The sequence below is a fragment of the Globicephala melas genome, chromosome 4, assembly GCF_963455315.2.
Source record: "Globicephala melas chromosome 4, mGloMel1.2, whole genome shotgun sequence".
NCBI classification, from domain to species: Eukaryota; Metazoa; Chordata; class Mammalia; order Artiodactyla; family Delphinidae; genus Globicephala; species Globicephala melas.
In genome coordinates this window covers 35,992,663-36,018,569 of record NC_083317.1, presented here as the reverse complement: position 1 = coordinate 36,018,569, position 25,907 = coordinate 35,992,663, and positions in this window count along the sequence as shown.

The window sequence follows — 25,907 nt, the reverse complement described above, 5'->3', positions numbered from 1 at the left end:
CCTATATTCTTAATAATAATTTTCCAAATTTATTAATTTCATATTTTATTTGATTCAGTTCTTATAGTTAGATATTTTCAAATTGGTTTTTACTTAACATAATTCATTGGAAATTAAGTTTTTATTATTGTTGAAGTTTTGAGAGATACTCTATTCCATATCTCCTCACACTTTCAGACACTACTATGTAGTATCAAAGATTCTTGGGTTAGCCTTGTCTTGCCTCATACTTCTAAGCACTTAGGCTCTTATGTGTAATAATCATTTCTGATGTTTTTGAAATAAAGATACCATCTTTAATCTATTTCATTTTCATGAGATAGTCTCTGTTACTCTTGTACTGTTTATTCCTTTAGACATTTTAATCTCATATAGCAGATTGTTGGTTGAGTTTATCAGGTATTTGTCACTTTTAATAGAGGGGTTGAAATTATGTGCTTGGTTTAAAGGGGAGAGTACAACTCTATGATTAGTATCCTCCCTGTATTACCTCTATTTTCTGTGTGTCTTTAAAATACATATAAATCTGTGGTTAAGGGTTGTAGCCATTCCTTTGTTTGAATAGAGATGGAATTCTATTGTCTTTTTTACTAAAATTTTCTTATAGACAATTCAGGTTTCAGGGTAAAATTAAAATAGCTGTACTCCATTCATTTTTTTTTTTTTTTTTTTTTTTTGCCGTACGCGGGCCTCTCACTGCCGTGGCCTCTCCCGTCACGGAGCACAGGCTCTGGACGCGCAGGCTCAGCGGCCATGGCCCACGGGCCCAGCCGCTCCGTGGCATGTGGGATCCTCCCGGACCGGGGCATGAACCCGCGTCCCCTGCACCGGCAGGCGGACTCTCAACCACTGCGCCACCAGGGAAGCCCTCCATTCATTTTTTATTATAAATTCTATTAATTTGTTTGAGTACATTCTTTGACAAAATTTGAAAATGAAAATAAAATCCAGATTTAAAAACTGGTTTCTAATCTTTGCATATGGACAGAAAGGAAAACAAAGTTAAATGTTTTAATGCCCATATGTTCCTAGTGCAAATATTTAAGACTGTGCAAATGTTCTCAGTTTGCAAATATGATTTCCTATTTTGCAGGTTTTAATTCAAAAAATCTCTAAGTTAACTTATTCTTAATTGAGCACAATTACTTTAACATTTATTAAGACTTAGAAATTTGTAATTTGTTATTATTAAAAATTTAAAGAGGTAGAGTATAGGAAAATTTTCTACAAAAATAAGCCAAAGAGAAGTCTGCAAAATTAAAACCAAAGCACTATCTTTATAAGGATTATAGATAAATAGTCCAAGAATTAATGAAAGAAAATTAAGTTAACTATTCAAGAAATTTCAAGTTTTTATTGTTCAACTGCATGAATTATCTATCCACAATGATTCAGATCACGGTGTAAGTTCCTCTAAGTTTCTTTGAGTTTATCTGAGAAGAAGTAGGTTTTCTCTATAGTCAAGTGAATTCCTATCTAAGCAATCAAAAATAAGCTAAAAGCAAAAGAGATATTTTTAAAAGTAGTGTCATGAACTACTCATTTGAAGAGGCACCCAACTGAGAACACATTTTTTTTATTTGAAGTTTCAGACATATGCTTTCATTAAGAAGGGCATGTATATAGATTTTTCTTAAAATTTCAGTTGATTTTTGATCTTCTATAAGTCTCAGATTTTTTTAAAAATAATATATATATATATATTTTACCACTTTAGATTACCATAATGTGAAACAAATTTTTTACTCAGTGTGACAAATAATACCTACCACTGAGGACTAGAAGACTATATCTTACTTGTAAGAATGAAATAGCATAAAGACATATTTCTTCAATTTATTTCAATAGGAAACATATTGCAGCTTAACTTTATTTCTTTGTCTTTTTTTTTTAACATCTTTATTGGAGTATAATTGCTTTATAATGGTGTGTTAGTTTCTACTTTATAACAAAGTGAATCAGTTATACATATGTTCCCATATCTCTTCCCTCTTATGTCTCCCTCCCTCCCACCCTCCCCATCCTACCCCTCTAGGTGGTCACAAACCACTGAGCTGATCTCCCTGTGCTATGCAGCTGCTTCCCACTAGCTATCTATTTTATGCTGAGTAATATTCCATTGTATATATGTGTCACATCTTTATCCATTCATCTGTTGATGGACACTTAGGTTGGGACCTAATGAAACTTAAAAGCTTCTGCACAGCAAAGTAAACCATAAACAAGACCAAAAGACAACCCTCAGAATGGGAGAAAATATTTGCAAATGACAAAGGATTAATCTCCAAAATTTACAAGCAGCTCATGCAGCTCAATAACAAAAAAACAAACAATCCAATCCAAAAATGGGCAGAAGACCTAAATAGACATTTCTCCAAAGAAGATATACAGACTGCCAACAAACACATAAAAGAATGCTTAACATCATTAATCATTAGAGAAATGCAAATCAAAACTACAATGAGATATCATCTCACACCGGTCAGAATGGCCATCATTAAAAAATCTAGAAACAATAAATGCTGGAGAGGGTGTGGAGAAAAGGGAACTCTCTTGCATTGTTGTTTGGAATGTAAATTGATACAGGCACTATGGAGAACAGTATGGAGGTTCCTTAAAAAACTGCAAATAGAACTACCATACAGCCCAGCAATCCCACTACTGGGCATATACCCTGAGCAAACGATAATTCAAAAAGAGTCATGTACCAATATGTTCATTGCATCTCTATTTACAATAGTCAGGACATGGAAGCAACCTATTTCTTTGTCTTTGTGAAAATGTCAGTAATTCAGTTGATTTCCAACAACCTTTATTAAGTAACTATAACATTCTGAGGGGAAAGTTTCATTAAAAGAAAGTAGAATGGCATCTGGCTTCTTTTTACACATATAAATTCTGAATTGAACTATTCAAAATTACTATATAGTATTTGTCTCCTTTCTATGAGAGTTTGAGATAAAAATTAAGGTTGAAAACATCCAATTATTTTAATACTTTGCCTTATTTCTAATGACTGTTTGCTTATCTCCTACCAATTATGCTTGAAAACATATATTTTTAAATTTAGAACATTGATTATGGTATATGTTTAAATTCTCTTTTAAGTAATGTCACATGATTTTTAAATGTGTGATATATAGTTATTACCAACTCAAATTATAATATGTAAGTTCACATATGAAAAAAAGAATCCCTCCAAAAAAACTTGCCAAGAAAAAGAATATTTAGTAGAACACATTTCTTGTGAGAGTCCTAATATGAATGGAAAAGTGATTAACATTATTCCACTGATTAGGTATTTTGTGTAATTTTGCCATTTATTTTTTCTCAAAAGTCAGGCTTTCATTACTGCCTACCTGCCTAATACAAGGAAGTAAATAAAAAATGGGGATTCTAGAAATGTGTTGTATCTTATAACTGGAAATTTATTGCCTGGGTTTTCTTGATTCCTTGAATAACATTAAATTGAATATTATTATTTTAAATCTCTATGCCTGGTCTCTAATTTTCTCACTTTCTCATATGCTGAAAACCTAGATTGTATAATTAAGGTTGCTTGAATTTAGAAATGAAAAAATTATGATGATATCATATTTTCTTCACTGGCTTCTGAAGGTCACTACGAGTATTAGTGATAGTTAATAATAGCTGAAATATAGGCCAAAAATCATTTATTAAAAGTATTACGCTATAGATAATTAAAAATGGAAAAGTTAGAAGCCATTTAGTGTATTAGAAAAATTTAAAAGGAAATAGTGCCATGTTATATTTAGATGCAAAAACATCTAGAGTAAATTAAATATTTTAATAATATTTGCTTTTTATTATCATGAAATAATTTATATTTTAGAGCAAAACATTTGTACAATACATACAGCTATCATGAATTTAAAACTTGCTAATAATTCTTTTACCATAGAAAGCCAGTCCTAAAATTACAATGTATGAAACTGGAATCTCATTGTATACACATGTCCTTTTCTTTTGTAAAATGTATCATACCGTGACAAGTATATACTACTTAAAAACACGATTCTAATGGTTCCATATTAAGTATACTTTTTTCATTGTACTCAATTTATTTAGGCATTATTATATTATTAAGTTACTATTATTTAGTCAGTAATTAATTGATATTCAGTCTATTTACTTAGACAATATGTCAAATAATATATTAACACAGAGGACTTGCACATTTGTAGTTTTTAAAATTTTACTCTTAAAACTTGAAGATTTTAACAAACTGAAGGTATTTAATACATATTGGTATTATGTATTGCATTTCAAAAATTTTAAATTATGAAATTCAAAGTGTATTATTTTTCTTTTCAGTGTGTTTATTTGATTATATCTTTTATATCTTAAGTAATCTCAATTTGTTGTTCACTATTTCCATGAAGTAAAAACAACATCATGTAAGCAGCTGAACTCTCAAGATTTCTCTGCTACTGTGAAATGCAAATTTCACAAATGAATGAAATATCTGCACAGATTTGAAACTTTTCTTAGATCTTTGCAAACTGTACATTGCTTAACTTGTGTTCTCTGGTACTATACCCTCTTTAGTTTTAGATTATTTTATTGACAAAAAGATAGTGCTTAATCAAGTACAACTCAGTGTAGCACTTAAAAATTTTATAAATGACACTAATTTTACTAGTGTCATTTATGATTAGACATTTAAAATATCATCTCAGTAATATGATCATGATTGAATTAAACCTATCAGCTAATTGTGGATTGTGGCATTGTACTAACCAGCATACTTCAATAATGCTGCTTAACAAAAATCTCAGGGACTTACAATAAGAGCAACAACAATTAATTTGTCTTTACTTTCACTATTTACAAAGTCTTGCTTAACTTCTATGTACATTTTTTATTGGTTGGTTTTTATTGGTTTATTTCTTTCTTTAACTCACCAAGTGTATTTCTTTCTTTCTTTTTTTTTTTTTCTCTTTTATTCTTCAGTAATTGTTTTCCCATTCTTGAGGAATGATGTATCTATTGGATGAGACATTTATAGGTCCTTCTTGAAATATTCTAGTTCAGATAAAATGAGATAAAAGAGGTAAGGTAAGATTTTTAACAGCTGTACTCTGCCAATTCAGGAATATAGCAAACTGGCAGTATTAAGGACAGAGAAAAAGTAGTAACCGAAGGTATTATTCTTTTATTCCAAAGAGTATCATCCTTACTGTATTTACTCTTTTTTAAAAAAAATGTTTATATTTAGGGTGTACAACATGATGTTTTGATCTACACATGCTTTGTGAAATGATGACTATAGCCAAGCTAATGAACACAAATCCAAATCCTCACATAGTCATGTTTTTGTGTGTGGGCAGAGAGAAAACTTATGATCTACTCTCTTAGCAAATTTCACATATACAATACAATGTAATTAACTATATTAACCATTGGTTATGTAGAATTTATTCATCATAGAAAACTGAAACTTTGTATCATTTGGCAATATCTTACCATTTCTCACACCCTCTGACCCTGGTAACTACTGTTTCAATCTCTGTTTCTATAAATTTAATAAAATTTATAAATTTTTTAGATTCCACATATATGTGAGATCATAGAGTATTTTTTCTTTCTATGTCTGGTTTACTTCACTGAACATAATGCCCTCCAGGTTAATCCATGTTTTTGTAAATGGCAGATCTCCTTTTTAAAGACTGAGTAACATTTTGTGTGTGTGTGTGCATGTATATACATACATATATACATTTATCCACCAATAGAAATTTAGGTTGTTTCCATATCCATTGCTTTTGCTGCATTCTGTAAGTTTAGGTGTGTTATATTTTTGTTTTCATTTCTTTTGAGAGATTTTCAAATTCCCTATTGACTTCCCCTTTGACCCAATGGTTATTAAAAAATTAGTTTTTCAGTTTCCACATATTTGTTAATTTTCTCACTATTATTAATTTCTAAACTCATTACATGGTGGTCTGAATAAGTACTTGGAATGATTTCAATCTTCTTAAATTGTTGAGACTTGTTTTGTGACCTAATATATGATCTATTCTGGAAACTATTCTGTGTGCACATGAGAAGAATATGTACTCTTCTTTTTTATGGAAAGTTCTAAATATGTCTGTTAGGCCTGTTTGGCCTATAGTGTTGTTCAAAACTACTGTTTATTGAGTTTCTGTTTTGATGTCCTATCCGTCATTGAACATGAGGTATTGAAGCCTCCTATTATTGTATTGCTGTTAATTTCTCTCTTCAGATCTGTCAATATATGCTATACATATTTAGGTGTTTTGATGTTGGCCACATATATATGTATACATATATATATATATATGTAATATATATGAATACTTGTTGTATCTTCCTGTTGAATTGACTCTTTCATCATTATATAAGGACCTCCTCCTTTTTTAGAGAGAGTTTTTGATTTAAAGTCTATCTTGTTTGATGTAAGTATAGCTACTCCCGGTTTCTTTTGGTTACCATTTGTCCTTTCAGTTTTAGCCTACACATGTCCTTAAACCTGAAGTGAGTCTCTTCTAGACAACAAATCACTGTAGCTTGTTTCTTTAAACTCCATTCAGCCACCCTACATCTTTTGACTAGGGAGTTTAATCTATTTATATTTAGAGTAATTATTGATAGATAAGAATTTACTACTACCATTTTGTTAATAATTTTCTGTCTGTTTTGCTGCTGTTAAGTTCCCCTCTGCCTCTCTTGATGTATTCCTTTGTTATGTGATAATTTTTATAATCATTTTAGTTGATGCTCTTGATTTTATTTTTTTGACAGCTGCATAGGTTTTTTCTATGCAGTTACTATGAGACTTGCATAAAGTATTTTATAGTTAAAATTGTCTCTTTTAAGTTGATGGTAACTTGACTTCAGGTGCATATAATATCTCTACACTTTTACTACACACATACACATGCACTTTGTTTTCTTGTAGTCATAGTTTACTTTTTTTATATTGTATCCATTAACAAACTTTTGTGATTATAGTTATTCTTAATATCTTTGTCTTGTAATTTTTATATCAGGGTGAAAAATAATTTATGCACCATCACTATTGTATTGAATTGTTCTATGTTGATTATGTATTTAACTTTAGCCATATTTATGTCTTCACCGAATTGGTTATAAAGTCTCTCAGTTTTTGTTTGTTTGGGAAAGACTACTCTCCTTCTTTTTTTTTTTTTTTTTTTTTTTGCAGTACACAGACCTCTCACTCTTGTGGCCTCTCCCATTGTGGAGCACAGGCTCCGGATGCACAGGCCAAGTGGCCGTGGCTCAAGGGCTCAGCCACTCTGTGGCACATGGGATCTTCCCGGACTGGGGCAGGAACCCATGTCCCCTGCATCAGCAGGGGGACTCTCAACCACTGCGCCACTAGGGAAGCCCTCTCCTTCATTTTAAAGGATATTTTTACAGGTAGATTTTTGGTTGGCAAGCTTTTTATTTCAGAACTTTGAATATTTCATCTGACTCTCCTGTCCTGCAAAGTTTCTGCTGTAAAATATGATTATGGTCTTATGGGGCTTCCCTTATATGTCACTTTTGCTGCTTTCAAAATTCTCTTTGTCCTTGACTTTCGACAAATTGATTATTATGTGTCTTGGCAGTGTCTTATTGTGGTTGATACTGTACAGGGACTTTTAAACTTCATGGAACTGGATGATGATTGGTTTCCACATATTTAGGGAGATTTTAGCCATTATTTCTTTAAATAAGCTTTCTTTCCCTTCCTTTTTCTCCTCCTTCTGAGGCTTCATAAAGTGTTTATTGGTTCTCTTGACAGTATCCCATAAATACTGTAAGCATTCTATATTCTTTTTCATTCTTTTTTTCCTTTTCTTTCTCCTCTGTCTGGAAAATTTCAAATGATTTGTATTTTAATTATCTTATTCTTTATTCTTTTTTAAAATTAATTAATTAATTTATTTTTGGCTGTGTTGGGTCTTTGTTTCTGTGTGAGGGCTTTCTCTATTTGCAGTGAGTGGGGACCACTCTCATCACGGTGTGTGGGCCTCTCACTGTCACGGCCTCTCTTGTTGCGGAGCACAGGCTCCAGACCCGCAGGCTCAGTAGTTGTGGCTCACAGGCCTAGTTGCTCCGCGGCATGTGGGATCTTCCCAGATCAGGGCTCAAACCCGTGTACCCTGCATTGGCAGGCAGATTCTCAACCACCACACCACCAGGGAAGTCCCACTTATTCTTTATTCTGCTTGATCAAATCTGTTATTGAAGCTCTCTATTGTATTTTTCATTTCAGACATATTTTTCAGCTCTAGTGTTTCTCTTTTTTTGTTTGTTTTTTTTATAATTTTTCTCTCTGTTGAACTTCTCATTTTGTTCTTGTCATTTTCCTGCTTCTTGCTGAGGTGTCTAGGTCTGTTCTCTTTTAGTACCAATTATCTTCTTTAAAAGAATTATTTTGAATTATTTGTCTGGCACTTCATACATTTCTGTTTCTTTAGGATTGGTTACTGGAGCATTATTGTGTTCCTTTGGAGGTATCATGTTCCCTGATTTTTCATGTTCCTTTTTGCCCTGTGCTGCTGTATTTTCATTTGAACAAGTAGTCACCTCTTTCAAATATCACAAACTGGTCTAGGTAGAAAAAGACTTCCTTACATGGGTGGCCATAAGGACAACAGCTGGGTGAGGTATACTGTGGCTCTCAGTCAGATCCATGTTGAGGAACTTAGAAAGACAGGGGTTCTGGGGGTGTGTGGTGGTACTGTCTTAGGGAGGCATGCATGGGTTGAGTCTAGTTGTGGCAGATATCTGACCTCATAAGTGTGCTTTGTGGCAGGTACTTGTTGCAGGCATGAGAGTGCACAGTGGCACTGCTATATGCTGGGAGAAGTACATGATTGTGCACTTGGTGGTGATCATGGCTCATGGGCTCAGGAACACCTAGTCTGCATGGGTACTGTGGCTCTAAATCCAGGTTGGAGAGTGTCAGTACTTAGAGGTTCTAGCTCCAAGGCATGCAGGAGCTATGGATCTCAGCAACTCCAGCAGCTAGAGTCCATATCAGTGAAAACTTTGGGAGACCTCTGTGTTGGTAGCTAGGGCTTATCCTTTATGGCAAAAGGCTGCTGAAGTCCACCCTCTCCACCTTCTGCCTGGGGGAACTTAGAGTTAGTGGAATTCTCCACAGCACTGAGCTGGTGACAGAAATGATAAGATATAGGTGGAATGTTTCCTGTCCATTTCTGTACAGCTATCCCTAGTCTCTGCATTCCTCTGAGTTGCTGCTGTCCCTAAATGTATTCCAGTATCTCCCAGAACTATACTCATTGTTAGACAGTTGACTTGTTTATTCTTTTTGTTTGAGAGTGAGGGCTGGATTTTCATTGTCTGCTGTCTTGCTGACATCACTTCTCTTACTGAACTCACTCTTCACTCACACTTGCTTGCAATAATCATTCAAGATATATTAAAATAGTTATTTTATCACAGAATCAGATTAGAGGTAGTCTTCACCATCTGAGTCCTGGACAGTTGTTGGTGGCTTTCAGGTGTTTTTCAGGTATGGCCCCAAAACTTATTCACAAGATCTGGTCTTGAGTTGTTTTCCCTTTTATCACATATTATCTGAAATCTGTATGAACCAACACTTTTCTGTATTCTAGTATGATCTTAGGTTTCATTTTTTTTCTTCTATTTTATTACTTTCCCCTTTCAAGGGGAATATTGGTGTTTTGGCAGTTTCTGTATGTGTACAAAATCTTCATTTTATTTCAGAAATTCAGGTGGCATAAGGAAGATTGAGGAAAATGTTATCTGACATTCTTAGTAATATTAAGTTAGGAAATTATTAATAAATTTGTCATTTTTTTTCTAAAATTTTTGAATCTTTGGAGATATTTATTTTTTTCAGGCCTGGTTTTTAGCATCTCTAATCTACTGATTTTTTTCTAGGGAGATATTGACCCCAAGTAAAATAAATTTAAGGGACTCTCTTAACTTTCCTAGACTGAGCATTAAATCAACTTAATGTTTATTGGTCTGAGCTGGCACATTTAACTGCCACATCTGGCCTACCTCCTTCTGAAATAAATGTGACTGCCTTCAAGATCACACTTCTTTGCAGTGGTCACAACTGACTCCAAGTCTCCTAGTCTACACTTTCTCCAGCAGTGAAACAGACTGTTCTTAGGCAATTGACAGAAAATATTATCAACCTATGTATAAGTCACAATCATTTTAGAAACTGAAGTAACACATTATAGCTATTATTATAATAGTATCTTTACTGATATTCAAATCATACCACCACTATCAGTACTAGAAAAGAAGCTGTCAATTGCATTCCTTACAAAAGATTTTTAAAATAATTTTCTATTGTTTATAGCACTTTGAAGCTTGAAAATACAATTTCATTGACTATTGATTTTATTTTGTGCTATTTAACAAGCAGTGATATGCATGGAGATTTATAGAGCTAACTTCTCATGTAATAAGATGAGAAAATAAAAACTCCTGCCATTCTATTGTTTATCATCCAAAAGTAAAAAATAAGTTGGTTCCTTGTGTTTCTTTCCTAAATTATTTAATGGACTTATTAATATTAGTATTGATTATTTTATAAATCAGTGTTTTAAGAACAAGTGAAGGTAAGCAGGTATTCGCTCTCACAACCAAACATTGATTCTTAAACCTATCTAAATTAGTAAGCATAATTATTAATATAAATTCAAACACAGGTTGAGTCTGTTACCAGAAAAAGACACATAAACATATACTTATAAAAACAATGTACTCCAGCCACCAATGATTTTGAGAACACATTATTCTTTTTTTTTCTTTCTAACTAACTCCATGTATTTTTAAAGCTTTTTACAATATGTAAATGTATACAATAAATGCCAGCATTGGGAAGGCTTACTTAATCTAAGTAAGTATGTTCCCTGCTTCTCTTTAAATGATAGTACTTCCTGCAGCATACAATTTATAATATATTTATACCTCCACAACTGAATAGTTAAGGTTATACAGGAATAAAGAAAGTGCCTATAATCAGCATGTAACTTCACTGCAACAATAAAAGAAATATCAGAAATGTGTCTTAAAGTATACTTCTCTGTTATTTTATAGTTCTATTGGTAATTTTAGAGGGAATTTCAATACTATTTTCTGTAGTGACTACACCAATTTACTTACCCATCAACAGTGCCCAAGTGTTCTCTTTTCTCCACATTCTCACCAACACTTGTAATTTCTTGTCTTTTTCATAATAGTCTAACAGATGTGAGGTGATATCTCATTGTGGTTTTGGTTTGCATTTTCCTGATGGCTGAGAAACTTTTCATGTACCCATTGACCATCTGTATGTTTTCTTTGGAAAAATGTCTGTCAGATCTTCTGCCCAGTTTTTAATCAACTTGTTTTTTTTTTTACTATTGAGTTGTGTGAGTTTTTTATAGATTTTGAATATTAACCCTTTATTGATCATATCATTTGCAAATATTTTCTCCCATTCAGTAAACTGTCTTTTCATTTTGAAGGTGAGTTCCTTTGCTGTGCAGAACATTTTTAGATTGCTGTAATTCCTTTTTTTTTTCTTTTTCCTGCTTTAGTTTCCATTGCCTTGGGAGGCAGATCCACAAAAATATCAATAAGATTGATGTCAGTGAGGCTACTACCTATGTTTTCTTTTAGGAGTTTTATGGTTTCATGTCTTACATCCAAGTCTTTAGTCTGCTTTATGTTAAATTTTGTGTAGGGTGTAAGATAGTAATCTAGTTGCACCATTTTGCATGTGACTGTCGACAGTTTTCCCAACACCATTTATTGAAGAGACTATCCTTCCCCCTTTATATGCTCTTGGCTTCTTTTCCCTAATTAAATGACCATATATGTGTGGGTTTATTTCTGAGCTCTCTGTCTTGTTCCATTGATCTATTGTATGATTTATGCCAATACCATACTGTTTTGATTGCTATAGCTCTGTAATAATTTTGACGTTAGCAAGAGGGAGTATATGATCTTTGTCATGCTGAGGTAACTACCCTCTGTATCCACTGTGTTGAGAGGTTTTATTAGAAATAGATCTTGAATTTTTTCAAGTGCTTTCTCTATATCTATTAAGACCAGTGTTTACTTATTGATTTTCTGTCTGAATAATCTATCCATTGATGAAAGTGGGATATTAAAATCCCCTACTATTGTTATATTACTGTATTTTTCTCCCTTTAGGTCTCTTAATGTTCACTTTATATATTTAGGTGCTCATGTGTTTAGTGCATAAATCTTTACAAATGTTATAGCCTAGCTTACTGTTGGATTGATTATCACTATGTAATCCTCTTCTTTGTCTCTTATTACAGTCTTTGTTCTATAGTCTATTTTGTCTGATGTGAATGTAAGTCTATTTTTACATATATTTTGTCAGATATATGCTTCAGACTCTTAGGTTGAATATTTTGGACAAGCAAATAGGTTTCTTTTACAGAAAAACTAAGGGCGTATCAGTCTGCTACCTGTGAAATGCCCTTGGGTGGTAGCCTGCCAAGAACTTTCTCTCCAATTGTTAAAGTCCCATTGGAACCAGAATCACAAGGTTTCCTAGTCACCAGAACCAGGCAGTCAAGAGGCATCCCTTGTGGCAGCTTCAAAATCCATGGCACCTGGGCTTCCCTGGTGGCGCAGTGGTTGAGAGTCCGCCAACCGATGCAGGGGACATGGGTTCATGCCCCAGTCCGGGAAGATCCCACATGCCGCAGAGTGGCTGCGTCCGTGAGCCATGGCCGCTGAACCTGCGCGTCCAGAGCCTGTTGCTCCGCAACGGGAGAGGCCACAACAGTGAGAGGCCCACGTACCACAAAAAAACAAACAGCAACAAAAAAAATCCATGGCACCAGACATAATATCTGGGGCACCAGACACATATAAAAGCTCCTCTCTAGGAGATACTGGCACTCTGGAATGCAGCAATGGGAGAACATGAAGATAGTGCCCACCCTCCAAGGTCTCTAGAAAGATTAGCATCATCCCTTAGATGAGTGTTTAATTAGAATGCTGCCCCTCACGTCACAGCTATGAAGATAAGCTAATAGCCCTCTTTCACAGAAAGTCTTGGCTTCTGGAAGGATTTCCTCTTGCTATCACCTGGGGGTATAGCTGTTTAAGAACTATTTCTCTATTGGCTGTAGTCCTGTGTGACCCTTGAGTGTTAGCCCTGGTGACAACCAGAGCCAGGTAATCTAGAGGTGTTCCCTGGGTGGCAGCCACAAAAAATTTGGTGCTAGAGGAGGGTACAAGCTTCTTTCTGAGCGATACAAGTGAGCTGGACTGTGGCAGAGAAGACCACAAATGTGGTGCCCACCAGCTGAAGCAAGGCAGAGGGAGAACACACCAAAGATGGTGCCCCCAAGCCTGCATCCTCAGAAAATATCCCAGGAAGCCCCTAGATGTGTGTTAAATTTGCCACCTACCCCTCAAGTTGATACCTTAAGACAAAAAATAAGCTCTTTCACCTAAAGTCTGGGTACCTCTCAATCTGTTGTCTCTGGTCTGGTCCCAGGGCCAAGTGAATATTGACATGCATGCCCTTTAAGAGCTATTTCTTAGTTTACTATGGTCTCTTGATTCTGGTGGATGTGAGCCCCATTAACTTTCAAAGGTAGATGTTTTGGGGACTTGTCTCTCAAGTGCAGGTCTTAAAAGTTGAGGTGTCATAACTAGTGTTCAAACTCTTCACTCCTCAGGGAAAAGCTCCATGTTTTGAGTTCTTTTCCAAGTGTGGGTCACTTTACCAAGAGTAGGGTTTATGGCAAGATTGTATCTCAGCCTCTCCTACCTGATTTGATGTGATTTTATTTTCTTTCTCATTTGCCTGACGTGTAAGAGTTGTTCAGCTAGTTTTCAAGATTTTTTTTTTTTTTAGAGAAAATTTTTCCATACATAGCTGAAGATTCAGTTCTATAGATGGAGGTGGGTTAAGGAATTTTTACATTACCGTCTTGAACCAGAAACCTAGAGGCTTTAATTTTTGAAGGCTGAGGAAAGCGTGAGTACATTGCTGAGCTATAGAAACAGGGGCTGTACTAAGGGTCTGTAAAACCAAGACTAATTATATTTACAGTGTTGCTATAGACTGAATGTGTCCCACTTGAGTTCATACATTGAACATAATTCCCAATGTCATATTTGGAGATGGGACCTTTGGGAGATAATTAGATCATGAGGGAATTATGATCATAAGGTCCTTATAATGGAATTAGAATTAATGCAATTATAGGCATATTTTGGATATATTGAATGTTTGATTCCAGACCACTACAACAAAGCAAATATCACAATAAAGTGAGTCACATATTTTTTTTGGTTTCCCAGTGCATATAAAAGTTATGTTTATATTATACTGTAGTCTATAAGTGTTCAGTAGCATTATATCTTGAAAAAAAATGTACATACCTAAAAAAATATTTCTAAAAAAATACTAACCATTTTTCTGAGCCCTCAACAAGCCAACTAGTCTAGGTAATTTTTACAGTGTCTCAAACTGATTAAACCAAATGTTATTAATATTAATTTATTAATAGATACTAAGCTCCTACTGTTTGTTGTAACAACTGTAAGGTGCTGGAGACAAAAAGTTACTGAGTAAAACAGCAAGAACCACCATCAGCCAACCTAGTAATAACCAGTCAACCAAAGAAACAAGCCAAAAACTCACAAATTCAAACCATGACGTCTTTACTTATGAAACTTACAATTTAGTGGCAGAAATAAACATTGAATAAATAATCAAACAAATGCAAATTTCCAGTGCAATATGTCTGCAAAAATGAAACATATCAATAGTAGAACGTGACAGAAGGTAATGTTGATGTGCAGAAAAAACCCAGGGGATGCTGGTGTGGCTAAAATGCAGAGGAGGGTTCCTTTTGGTAAAAAAAATAAAGCTGGGGAGGAATACAGAATTAGAGAAATGAGAAGATCATAAAAGATTTTACCCAATAATAAATATGTACTGATTGGCACTTTCACAAATTCCCCTGATGACTTCTTGTCAAAGTAGCAGTAAAATTCACACTTTCCTTCAGCATTGGAAAATAATATGTAGAAAAATAATTTATATCATCAACTTGGCAGTGGTATAAATAATGTAAATAACTACAGTGAACATTAAGAAAATGGAAACATAAATTTAGTGAGCTCTCACAGAAACAAAAGGCATTATCTGAAAGTCAGGGTTTTGGAGCAAGGATTATAAAAAGATGGTTGAAATTTTTATATATTAGGCTAAGATTATTTCTCTTTCTAAATTGAGATATCATCTACATACAGTAAAAAGCACAAGTCCTAAGCATAGAGTTAAAGGCATTTAAAATATGTAAAAACCTTTTAATCACATTAAAAATAATATTATAGAATATCTCTATCATTCTTTTCCAGAAAATAACCTGGAGAAGTAACTGCAAATCTGACTTCTGTTGATATGAATAACACCTGCCTAATCCAGAATGCACTCTTTCTTTCATGACTGTCTTCTTTCTCTCACCAGAATAGCTTTGAGAGTAAATTATTTTAATGCACATGTGAATAATTAGATCTTTTTTATTGCTGTAAAGTACTGTGTATATACTACAAAGCGTGTTCATTCTCTTCTTGATGAACACTTGAAATGTTTCCAATGCGGGTTATTTTATGTAAATATTTACTGAATATTCTTGAACAAGTCATTTTTTTAGACATAAACACACATTTCTCTTATAAAAACTTAAAGTAGAATCACTGCATATAGGGAAAGTATATGGTTATCTATAACAAATACTATCAAATAATTTCCAACTTAATTGTACAATTTTATAATTACACTATAATGAATGAAAATCCAGTCACTGTATATTCTCAATAAACATGTATTTCCTTAATTTTAGCCATTTTAGTCAATGTGTATGTATATCCCATTGTGATTTTAATTTGAACTGAATAATAATGCAGAACAACTTTTCCTATGTTTATTGGCAACTTAGATTTCATTTCTTTTGAAGTACTTGTTCAAATATTTTGTCCATTTTAAATTGTTTTGATATATATATATATATCTGTAAAAGTTGTAATATTGTTAGTCTGAGTCATTATTCAGACTTGTGAAGAGTGAGTACCTTTTTCCCAGTATCTGACTTATTAGTTGCTTAATTTTTTTTTGGTTTAAGATAAGTTTTGAAAATTTTAACTTCTATTTCTCCTGTATTCCAATTTATCTTTTGTCTTCTGTTATAATATGTTTGTTACTGATATGAAAAAAGTCTTTCCCTAACACCATGAAGATAATTAATCTATCTTTTTTATACATTTAGATGTATGTAATCCACCACGTATTTGTGTGTGTGTGTGTGTGTGTGTGTGTGTGTGTGTGTATGGTGTGAGGTATTGATAAAGGTTTACTTTCCCCATATTGTAACCCAGTCATTTCAGCACCATATATTGAAGACATTCTCTTACCCAGAATACTTCTTCCTAGTTTGCTGATAATTTATTTTTTCATTTATTTAAATCAGAGCCATTAATTTTAGCATTTTTAATTTTTTTAGTCTCTTAATGTGGTTAGTTGTATTGATTACCTTTAACTTTGTATTCTTTGTGTACACTTGCCTTGTCATGAAGTTAATATATTTTATAATTTTTTATTCAGTTTATTAAAATATTAAAAACACTGTATTTATGAGGGATACTGATTATAAGACTCATCTATTTTAATATCCTTATAAGGATGTGTTATTTTCATTGGGCTGGCTTTATTGAACAAATGCTAGATGTTCTGTTCTAATGTCCAAAAAACATGTTCAAAATAGATAGTATACTTTTTTTCATATATCTTTTGTAGGCTTTATCAATGAAGTCATCAGAGCTTGAAAATTCCTTCATGGTAAGATTATTAAAGTTTTGACAGATATTGAACTATTTGAGTCACCTACTTCTTCTTGTATTTGTTTCAATAAGTTTCATTTTTCAAAGAATATTTCAACTTCCTCATTGATGTCTAATTTACTTATATGAAATTTTTTATAATATTCTCTTATTGTCATTTTATTGTCTGTACACTATCTAGTGATTTTTATTTTGTTTTTGGTCTTGATGAATTTTATTTTATTTTTCTGGATCAATTTTGCTTGGATCAAAGCAAAATTTCATTTGTTTTTATCAGCTCTTTTCATTTGTTTTTAATAAAAGATGACTGCATCCACTTTTCTTAGCATTTGTGGTATCCAAAATGGAGAAAAAGACAGAAATATGCAGTGTTTCTCATATGTAGATGTAAAAAGATTTTCTTTTTAAGCATCAATTTAGCTAGAACCTACAAGTTTTGCTGTTTTATTTTTATCATATTTTTAATATTTTTGATACTTTGTCTTGTGAACTATTTTGAAGTATATGATTTAATTTTTAATTATTTTGGTATCTTTGGTCACCTTGTTTTATCCATTTCTAGTTTTATTTTATCATAGTATATAGCATACTCTGTATGATTTCAATCTTTTGAAATTTGTTGAAATTTGTTCTAAGGAAATACACATGGTCTATTTGGGTGTATTTTGCATCTGCATTTGAAAATAACTTCTATTATTCAGTTGTTTCAGTGTTCTATAACAGACAATTAAGATACACTTGAGGACTGTTAATAATGCAGTTAGTTGTAACATAGAAACCCATAAGGGAGAAACAGAAGATTGCACTATGAGCCCTAATCATGCCACTGGGGTTGAGGAGGATTGATTAATTTTAGAAATACAAAATTTCATGTCTTTTAAAAATAACTTTCCATGTATGGTTTTCTCAGTCAGGATCCTGCTATTATGAAATGTTTTCATTCACATGGAGATGGATTTTATATACATAACTTAATGTTAGTCAAACAGTTACTATGTAAGACATATTCAATCTTGTTAATCTTATATTGGTTGTATCCCATATTCTTCATCTCAGTCTCAGCTAGGCCCTCCTCACTGTTTTGCAGCCATTGCTTATTATCACAATCATCTCATGATAGCATCCATATGGTTTCTGCCATTTAATGACTTTTAAGTAGGACAATTTACTCTGCAATATCTAACTGTAGTGTCATTGCAACACACAATATCTTTCTTTTATATTCAAAGCAAGAAACCAATAAAAATTGTTTTTCCTCAAAGAAATGAAAAACTATGATTAATATTTTTCCCCAGACAATAAAAGAAAACTTAGATGTAGGCAAATTAAAAGTTTGTTTTAACATACTAATAGAATTTAAAATATTGTGTTGGAGCCTACTATAAAATGTTCAAATATTTTTTGTGAGTCTAGCAAAATTGACTGGTATTTTGACTATATACTGTTACATAATTAGATTTTCCTTTAATTCATTGAAATATTCACCATTGTAATTCTCATGTGATGGTACAAATGCACTAATTCACTTACTCCTTAAGTATTATGAGCAAAGCATCCTAATAAGCACATTTATTAGCATTTCTTGACTTATAACCAGGGAAGATAAATTATATTCAAATACAATGCTTACTGCTCTGGTAAATAAGTGGAAAAAAAAATATATCAATGAAATTTTCTTGAACTTTTTATTGCTTACCTAATACTACGTTACAAAGTATCCTCAAATTTGGCAACATAAAAGAACAAACATTTATTATTTCATATTTTTACAGTAAGAACTCAACAACAGCTTAGATTACTGGTTCTGTCTAGGGTCTCTCATAGACTGTGGTCAGGGCATCAACCAGCACTGTAGCTATCTGACAGTCTAAATAAAGCTGAAGAAGCAGCCCTTCTCAAGATGGCTTACTAACATGGTTGTTGGCTGCGTGCCTCAGTGTCTCATTAGTTATTGGCAGGAAGTTTCAGTTCCTCACCAGTGGACTCTTCTTAGGGATGCTTTGGTTTCCGTTTCACATGGCAGCTGACATCACCCAGGGTGAGTGTTCTAAGAGACAGCCATATCATATAGGATTTAGCCTTGGAAATCATATACCATCATATGTGCCATAACTTATTACTCATGGAAACAAACTCTGGTTTGTTTCCATAAAGGGGAGAGTAGATAGATAAGAGCATGAAAACCAGGAAATAACATCACTGAGGACCATCTTGGTGGCTGTCTTTTAAATATTATCATTCTTACTTGAAAATATGATCCTCCACTCCCTGTCCCAAAGAATTCCATGACTTTCCAAGGTTCAGTGACAAAATCCAAATTATTTTGTAAGATAGATATTAAAGGCCATTCTTGATCAGGATCCTTTATAATGGGTCCCATTTCCTGCCCCATCAATGTCTACCCAAGTTCCCACCCCATCACCTCTCTACTTTCTTGCCAAGATGATGATAATGATGATAATGATATTTTATCATATAACTTAATAATTGTCTGGCATTTTGTGTTAGATATTGATGTAATCATTTTTTCTACATGAACTCATTTAGTCCTCAGAAAATCTTTATGATATTTGCACTATTATTATCCCCATTTTAAAGTTGGAAAAAAATAAGACAATGGTTAGATTCACCTAGATATTAGGTAAGTATTAGAAGAAAATTAAGGAGATCAAGTAAATTATATTTAGTTGCAGTTTTAGTCAACTAATCATGCCAAGTATTCTGTCTTTTTCATAAGCAATTCCTTATTTCTGGAATGATCGTGTCAGTTTCTCTCAACTTGGAATGCTCTAATAACTTGGACATGTTCTATTCATTTACTCTTCAAACTTCAACTTAAACATTATTTTCTGAGATTCCCAAATACAGGCTTATATTCTCTATTACGTCCTTCTGAATTTCATGCATATCTAATTAATTTACTGAATTTTGTTTTTATTTGTAAGGTTCACTACAAATTATAAATTCCTTTCATGTATTTATAAGGGATAAAACATACTCCATCATTAATAAATATTTATTGACTACTTGGAATTATTATTAGAGGAATTGACATTAAGTTGGTCTTGTAAGATTGATAGTATAAGAAAAAATTGAGATATAAAACAGGAACATATGTAAGGAACAGAAAGGCATTGGGAATGATACTACTACTAGTAATAGGTAATATATATTGAATGCTTACAAGTAATAAGCATAGTTCCAAGCAGTTTTCAAATATATCATTTTTATTTTCCCTATCATCCTATGGAATATACAATGTTACTGTCACTATTTTACAGATTTTGAAATTGAGACATATATCTAATAAGTGTTAGAAAAGGATTCAAAACCAGGACTCTAAATCAAAATCTATATTCTTAGACCAGTGATTTGACAAGTTTTACTAGTTTTGGCCTAGATCTCATTTGATAGGTAACAAGGGGCCATGGAAGACTTTTTAATGTGGGAGTTATATGTTCAAATGACATATTATGAAAATTATTATTTTGGCTGTGAAGAATGGACTGAGTTAAGAAGAATCTTGAGGCACAGAGAGGATGCAGTTTATAGGTCAAAAACTTATTATATTGTTATTAATATGTATATAAGAAAAGGCCATCTTAACTTCTGTTTCTCAACAGACTTATACTTTACTGTTCTGTGAATCAAGAAGCATACAATAAAGATAACAGACTAAAATATAAAACAATAATATTAGTTCAGGTAGTTCAAACAAGTTGAGAAAATTGAGGCCCAGATCTTGCTTGAGATTGTATGGCGATTTTAATGAAAAAGCCTACATAAGGAGAACCCAGTTTTCTCAGTGCTAGTATATTTCTTCTAATTAAAATACCAGTAGTCATTAGTAAGAAAGTTCTTGCTGCAGAAAGAAAAGTTTAACATCCAGATCTATGAAAATATGGAATAATCAAGAAAAACTGGTGTTCAGAAAACATCTCCAGTGAATAATTAGTATCATGTCAGTTTAGATATCATTCTTCAGACTGAAAAGTGAATGTCAGTGCATATTAAATATGCACATTCATAGACAGTAGATAGGTGATCTTCAATTTTTTTTGTTTTGTTTTTAGCACTTGGGTCAGTATTTCTCATGTTGAGTTTCTAAATTTTAAAAGCTTTTAAAATTATTGTTATTATCCTTATACTCTCTGGAGCAGAGAAGAAAATTTTGCATTTTATTTATTTAAGTGTAAAATATCTCAAGTCCATCATGCAAAAATTGCAGTACAGCATCATGTAAGGAATATTTTAATAATTTTCTAACACATATTCTAGCAACCCATTTATTATAATAATGAATCTTATACAGGAAAACCCAAACCCCAAGTGTAGACAAGATTAAATGTGCTTTCTCCTCTCTCAAGATGCAGAAAATGAAAGTTATCAGTGACACTTGAACTCATATGCTATCTCTCATTTCTAAGTTGTATGTTAGTAATACTAAAAAATCCTATGCCACAAAAGTAATCTTTTACAAGATTCATGGACTTTTCTAGTGATCCTTTCACTTTCAGACTCCTTCAAATGTGGTTCATATCAATTGTGACACAAAATCATTGTGGAATAACCTTGGTTCATGGGAAGTGAACGGCTGGTCTCTGTTAAGTGTCCCCACATAGCTGACTATACAATAAGTACCATTATAGCTTGTTTCAACACCAAAGTCAAAGGTTGAGTCTGGATAAAGATGAAATTCTATTATATAACTTTGAGGGAAAATCAAATTCCCCTAAATGGAAGTAATATTTTCTTCATCAGAGCTCTCACAGTAATTTACCTGCCTAGGTTTTATAGTGCTTCACATTTCCTACCTTGTATTTTAGGTATTCATAAACATATTTTCACACAAATCTTTGAGGGCAGGATTTTTGTTTTATTTAAATTTGCATTTCAACAAGCACATACATAGTTGACCAAAACATATTTATAACTCTACCAAACTTTGTTAAACATGTAAGTGAATTAATTTTATTAAAATGAAGTTTTGCTATTAGAGACAGAGGATAATTTCAAATAATACATATGAATTTTTGCTTAAAATAAAATTATTGTTTTTCAAGTTGAATCAGAGATCAATGAGAGAAACAAAATCATAGGGATACATGTTAAGAGAATCATTGCATGGGATTGATATATGCAAATGTGAGAGAGGCAAGGTATGTCCAAAATCTGTAGGCCACATCAGCAATCACAGACCAGGACTCTCAGTCATAAGTTGGAGCTACTATCCACAGGGGGAATTTCTTCTTCTGCAGGGAAACTTCAGCTCTGCTTTTTAAGGCTGTTAAACTAATTGAATCAGACCCATCCAGAATACCTGGAATAATCTCCTTTAAAGTCAGTTGACTGTAAAGTTTAGTCACATCAACAGAACACCTTCACAGCAAAATCTAGATTAGTTTTTGATTGAATAACTGGAGATTATAGCTTACGTAAGTTGATACATAACATTGACCATTACACAGGTTGATGAAACTGATGGTGTTCATGTCAAATAGTACACAGTGATTAGGAAATGTAAACCAGTTATTTGACATGACAAATCAGAATGTCAAATCATATATAGAACCATCAAATAAATATCTCTTCCACCTAAGATATTATCCAGGTTTAGACAAACTCTTAGTTTTCATTTCGCCAGACTGCCAAGTCTGCCTAAGACTTCTGATACCAACTGCAAGTTGAGAGGTCCATAGGGCCACACTCACTTTGGAGCAACATATTGTTGACATTTGTTTTTCTCTTAAGCGTGTAGGTAGGTCAGCAACCCATTTCCCACTTGATTTCCCTACCTGTAATGACATCCAACTGGAAGCTCCTAATTATGTCCTGAGACTACTTGGGCATGTGACGAGTAAAATTTACCTGATGTCCTAGGGTGTCTCAAAGTTTTTTTTTTTTTTTTTTTTTTTTTTTTTCAGTACGCGGGCCTCTCACTGTTGTGGCCTCTCCCGTTGTGGAGCACAGGCTCCGGACGCGCAGGCTCAGCGGCCATGGCTCACTGCCCCAGCCGCTCCGCAGCATGTGGGATCTTCCCGGACTGGGGCACGAACCGTGTCCCCTGCATTGGCAGGCGGACTCTCAACCACTGAGCCACCAGAGAAGCCCTCAAAGTTTTGTTTTGAAACTTTCAGTGACAAACTTCTAACTAAGCAATACTGAACATTCCTGGTTGTCAATAAGAAGGTCTTCTTTGAATTAACCTTTTTGTTTTGAAAACTTTGTAAACTGTATTCCTCAACTATGGACATATTACTATCCTTAAACATTTTGATTTATTCAGCCTTGGCGACCTTTAAACAGGATCAAGTGACTATAAATCTTGTAATTATTTTCTACTAGGAATTGACTAGACCATTTTTACAGCAGAAAATAAGTTGTAATAGAAGTTGAAAAGAGTGCTCTTCCCTTCTCTACCATTAATGAAAAAGGTAGGATTTGCACAGTAATCAGCAGAGTATGTCAGCAAACAAGCACTACAAGACCATTAATCCTTTACTATCCCAATGGAACTTTCAGGTCTGGTCATTGAACCTCACTCATAAGATGAAGAAGATTCAATATTGAAGATTGTGTAAGGCTGATGCACTTAGAAAATGACAGACCTGTGAATAGTTATTTTCTATGTTCCTTTCTTTACAAATTCACAGATATTATACAATATACTACTGTGACTTTATTATTAAGTATTTGAAAAGACTTAAAAAATTCCAGAGGTTAGGTTTGCTTTCACATACCACACAACATTATCATCTTAGGTGAAAGGTCATAGCATGTGGATATCTTTCTAAATATTCTGGATATTGTGTTCATCTAACCTTTCATAATTGACATTTTTCTATTTGACCCCAGTGGGAAATATGTCTTCTGCCTTTATACACTAATGTACCTGGAATTAATGTGCTTTGTCAATGACTGAACTGTGTTTTTGGTGATCAGTGTTTGTAAACATAGGCAGCATTAAGACTGCATTTTTAAAAACATATAATGCCACTTTATTTCTGGGTTAACGAGTATAGTACAGAAGTATAGTGGATGACAAAGTGATACTGCTTACAGAATATATGTTTTCATCTTATAGGAGGTAACAATTATATTGAAGAAAATTATCCAATACATAATTGAGACTGTAGAAAGAAAGAAAAGAATATGTTCATATTAAAATAGTGCATTGTTAGAGACCACAAGATAATTGTCAGAGAAAATAGTACATGCCCTACATTCCTTTTTTTTTTTTTTTTTTTTCAATACGCGGACCTCTCACTGTTGTGGCCTCTCCCGTTGCAGAGTACAGGCTCTGGACACGCAGGCTCAGCAGCCATGCCTCACGGGCCCAACCGCTCCACGGCATGTGGGATCTTCCTGGACCAGGGCACGAACCCGTGTCCCCTGCATTGGCAGGTGGACTCTCAACCACTGCGCCACCAGGGAAGACCCTATATTCATTTTTTTAAACATCTTTATTGGATTATAATTGCTTTACGATTGTGTGTTAGTTTCTGCTTTATAACAAAGTGAATCAGCTATATGTATACATATATCCTCTCCCTCTTGGACTTCCATGCCTCCCATCCCACCCATCTAGGTCATCACAGAGCACCGAGCTGAGCCCCCTATACAGCAGGTTCCCAATAGCTATCTATTTTACACATGGTAGTGTATTTACGTCTAATTTTAAAATCCTATGTCCTGCTTGACTCTCACCAGTAAGATTCCAGAGCTTGGATTCCACAATTCTATCCCCTCTATAACAACAGTTATAACAGGCAGTAAAAATAAACCCAGAAGAATTAAAACGTAGAAAGGGACCTGTATTACGCTACTGCTACTGTTGTGAAAAGAGTGGCGATGTTTATCATAATTATACTTATTCTGATGAAATGGCAAATGATGACTTTCATAAAAATATCAATCTTATTCTCCATTTTAATGTGAACATACATAATCTGCTGTTTTCTGTTTTTTATAATTGTTGTTATATTGTTCTCCAGGACTTGGATTTTCATCTTATTAATGATCACTTTCAATGGCCAAAAGTCTAATGTATTAATTATTTCTTTTCTATTGTTGTTCATACTTTTTGTATTCCATCAAAGGAAATTATGCCCAACCCAAGTTTACCAAGATTTTCTCCTAGGTATTTTAGAGTTTCAGCCACTACATGTAGATATTTTATCAAGATTTAGTTAATTTCTGGGCATAGCCTGTTAAGGATCAAGGTATTTCTCTCTATTAAAATCTATAGGGCTTCCCTGGTGGCACAGTGGTTGAGAGTCCGCCTGCCGATGCAGGGGACACAGGTTCCTGCCCCAGTCCGGGAAGATTCCACATGCCGTGGAGCAGCTAGGCCCGTAGCCGTGGCCACTGAGCCTGTGCGTCCGTAGCCTGTGCTCCACAAGGGAGAGGCCACAACAGTGAGAGGCCTGCATACCGCAAAAAAACCCAAAAAACAAACAAACAAAAAAACTATAGTTGTTTCAGAGCCATTTGTTGAAAATAATTTTATTCCCCACTGCATTACATCAGTAACTTTGTCAAAGTCAATCTATCATATATGCATGGGTTTGATTTTAAACTCTTATTATTTCATTGATTTTTATGTGTTCTTAAAGTAAGCCTTGAAATCAGATAGCAAAATCTTACATCTTTTTCTTCTATATCAATTTTGTTTCAGCTATTATAGGCTACTTACATTTTCATAAATATTTTTGAGTCAGTTACCAATTATATGTCCCTGATGGAATTTGATTGGAAATATATTGAATTAACAAATCTACTGTAAAAAATTGATATCTTAGTCATATTGAGTTTTCTATTCTTTGAAAATTACCCATCTCTATTTATTTGGATCCTCTGTAATTTCAACCTGAATGTTGTAGTTTTAGTATTCAGCTCTTAAACATATTTTGTTCAATTTATCTTTAAATATTAAACATTATTATTTTTAGAACTTCATATTCCAAGCATCTATTGCTAATTTATAGATTTTATTGATTTTGGTAAATTGGCCTTGTATCCTG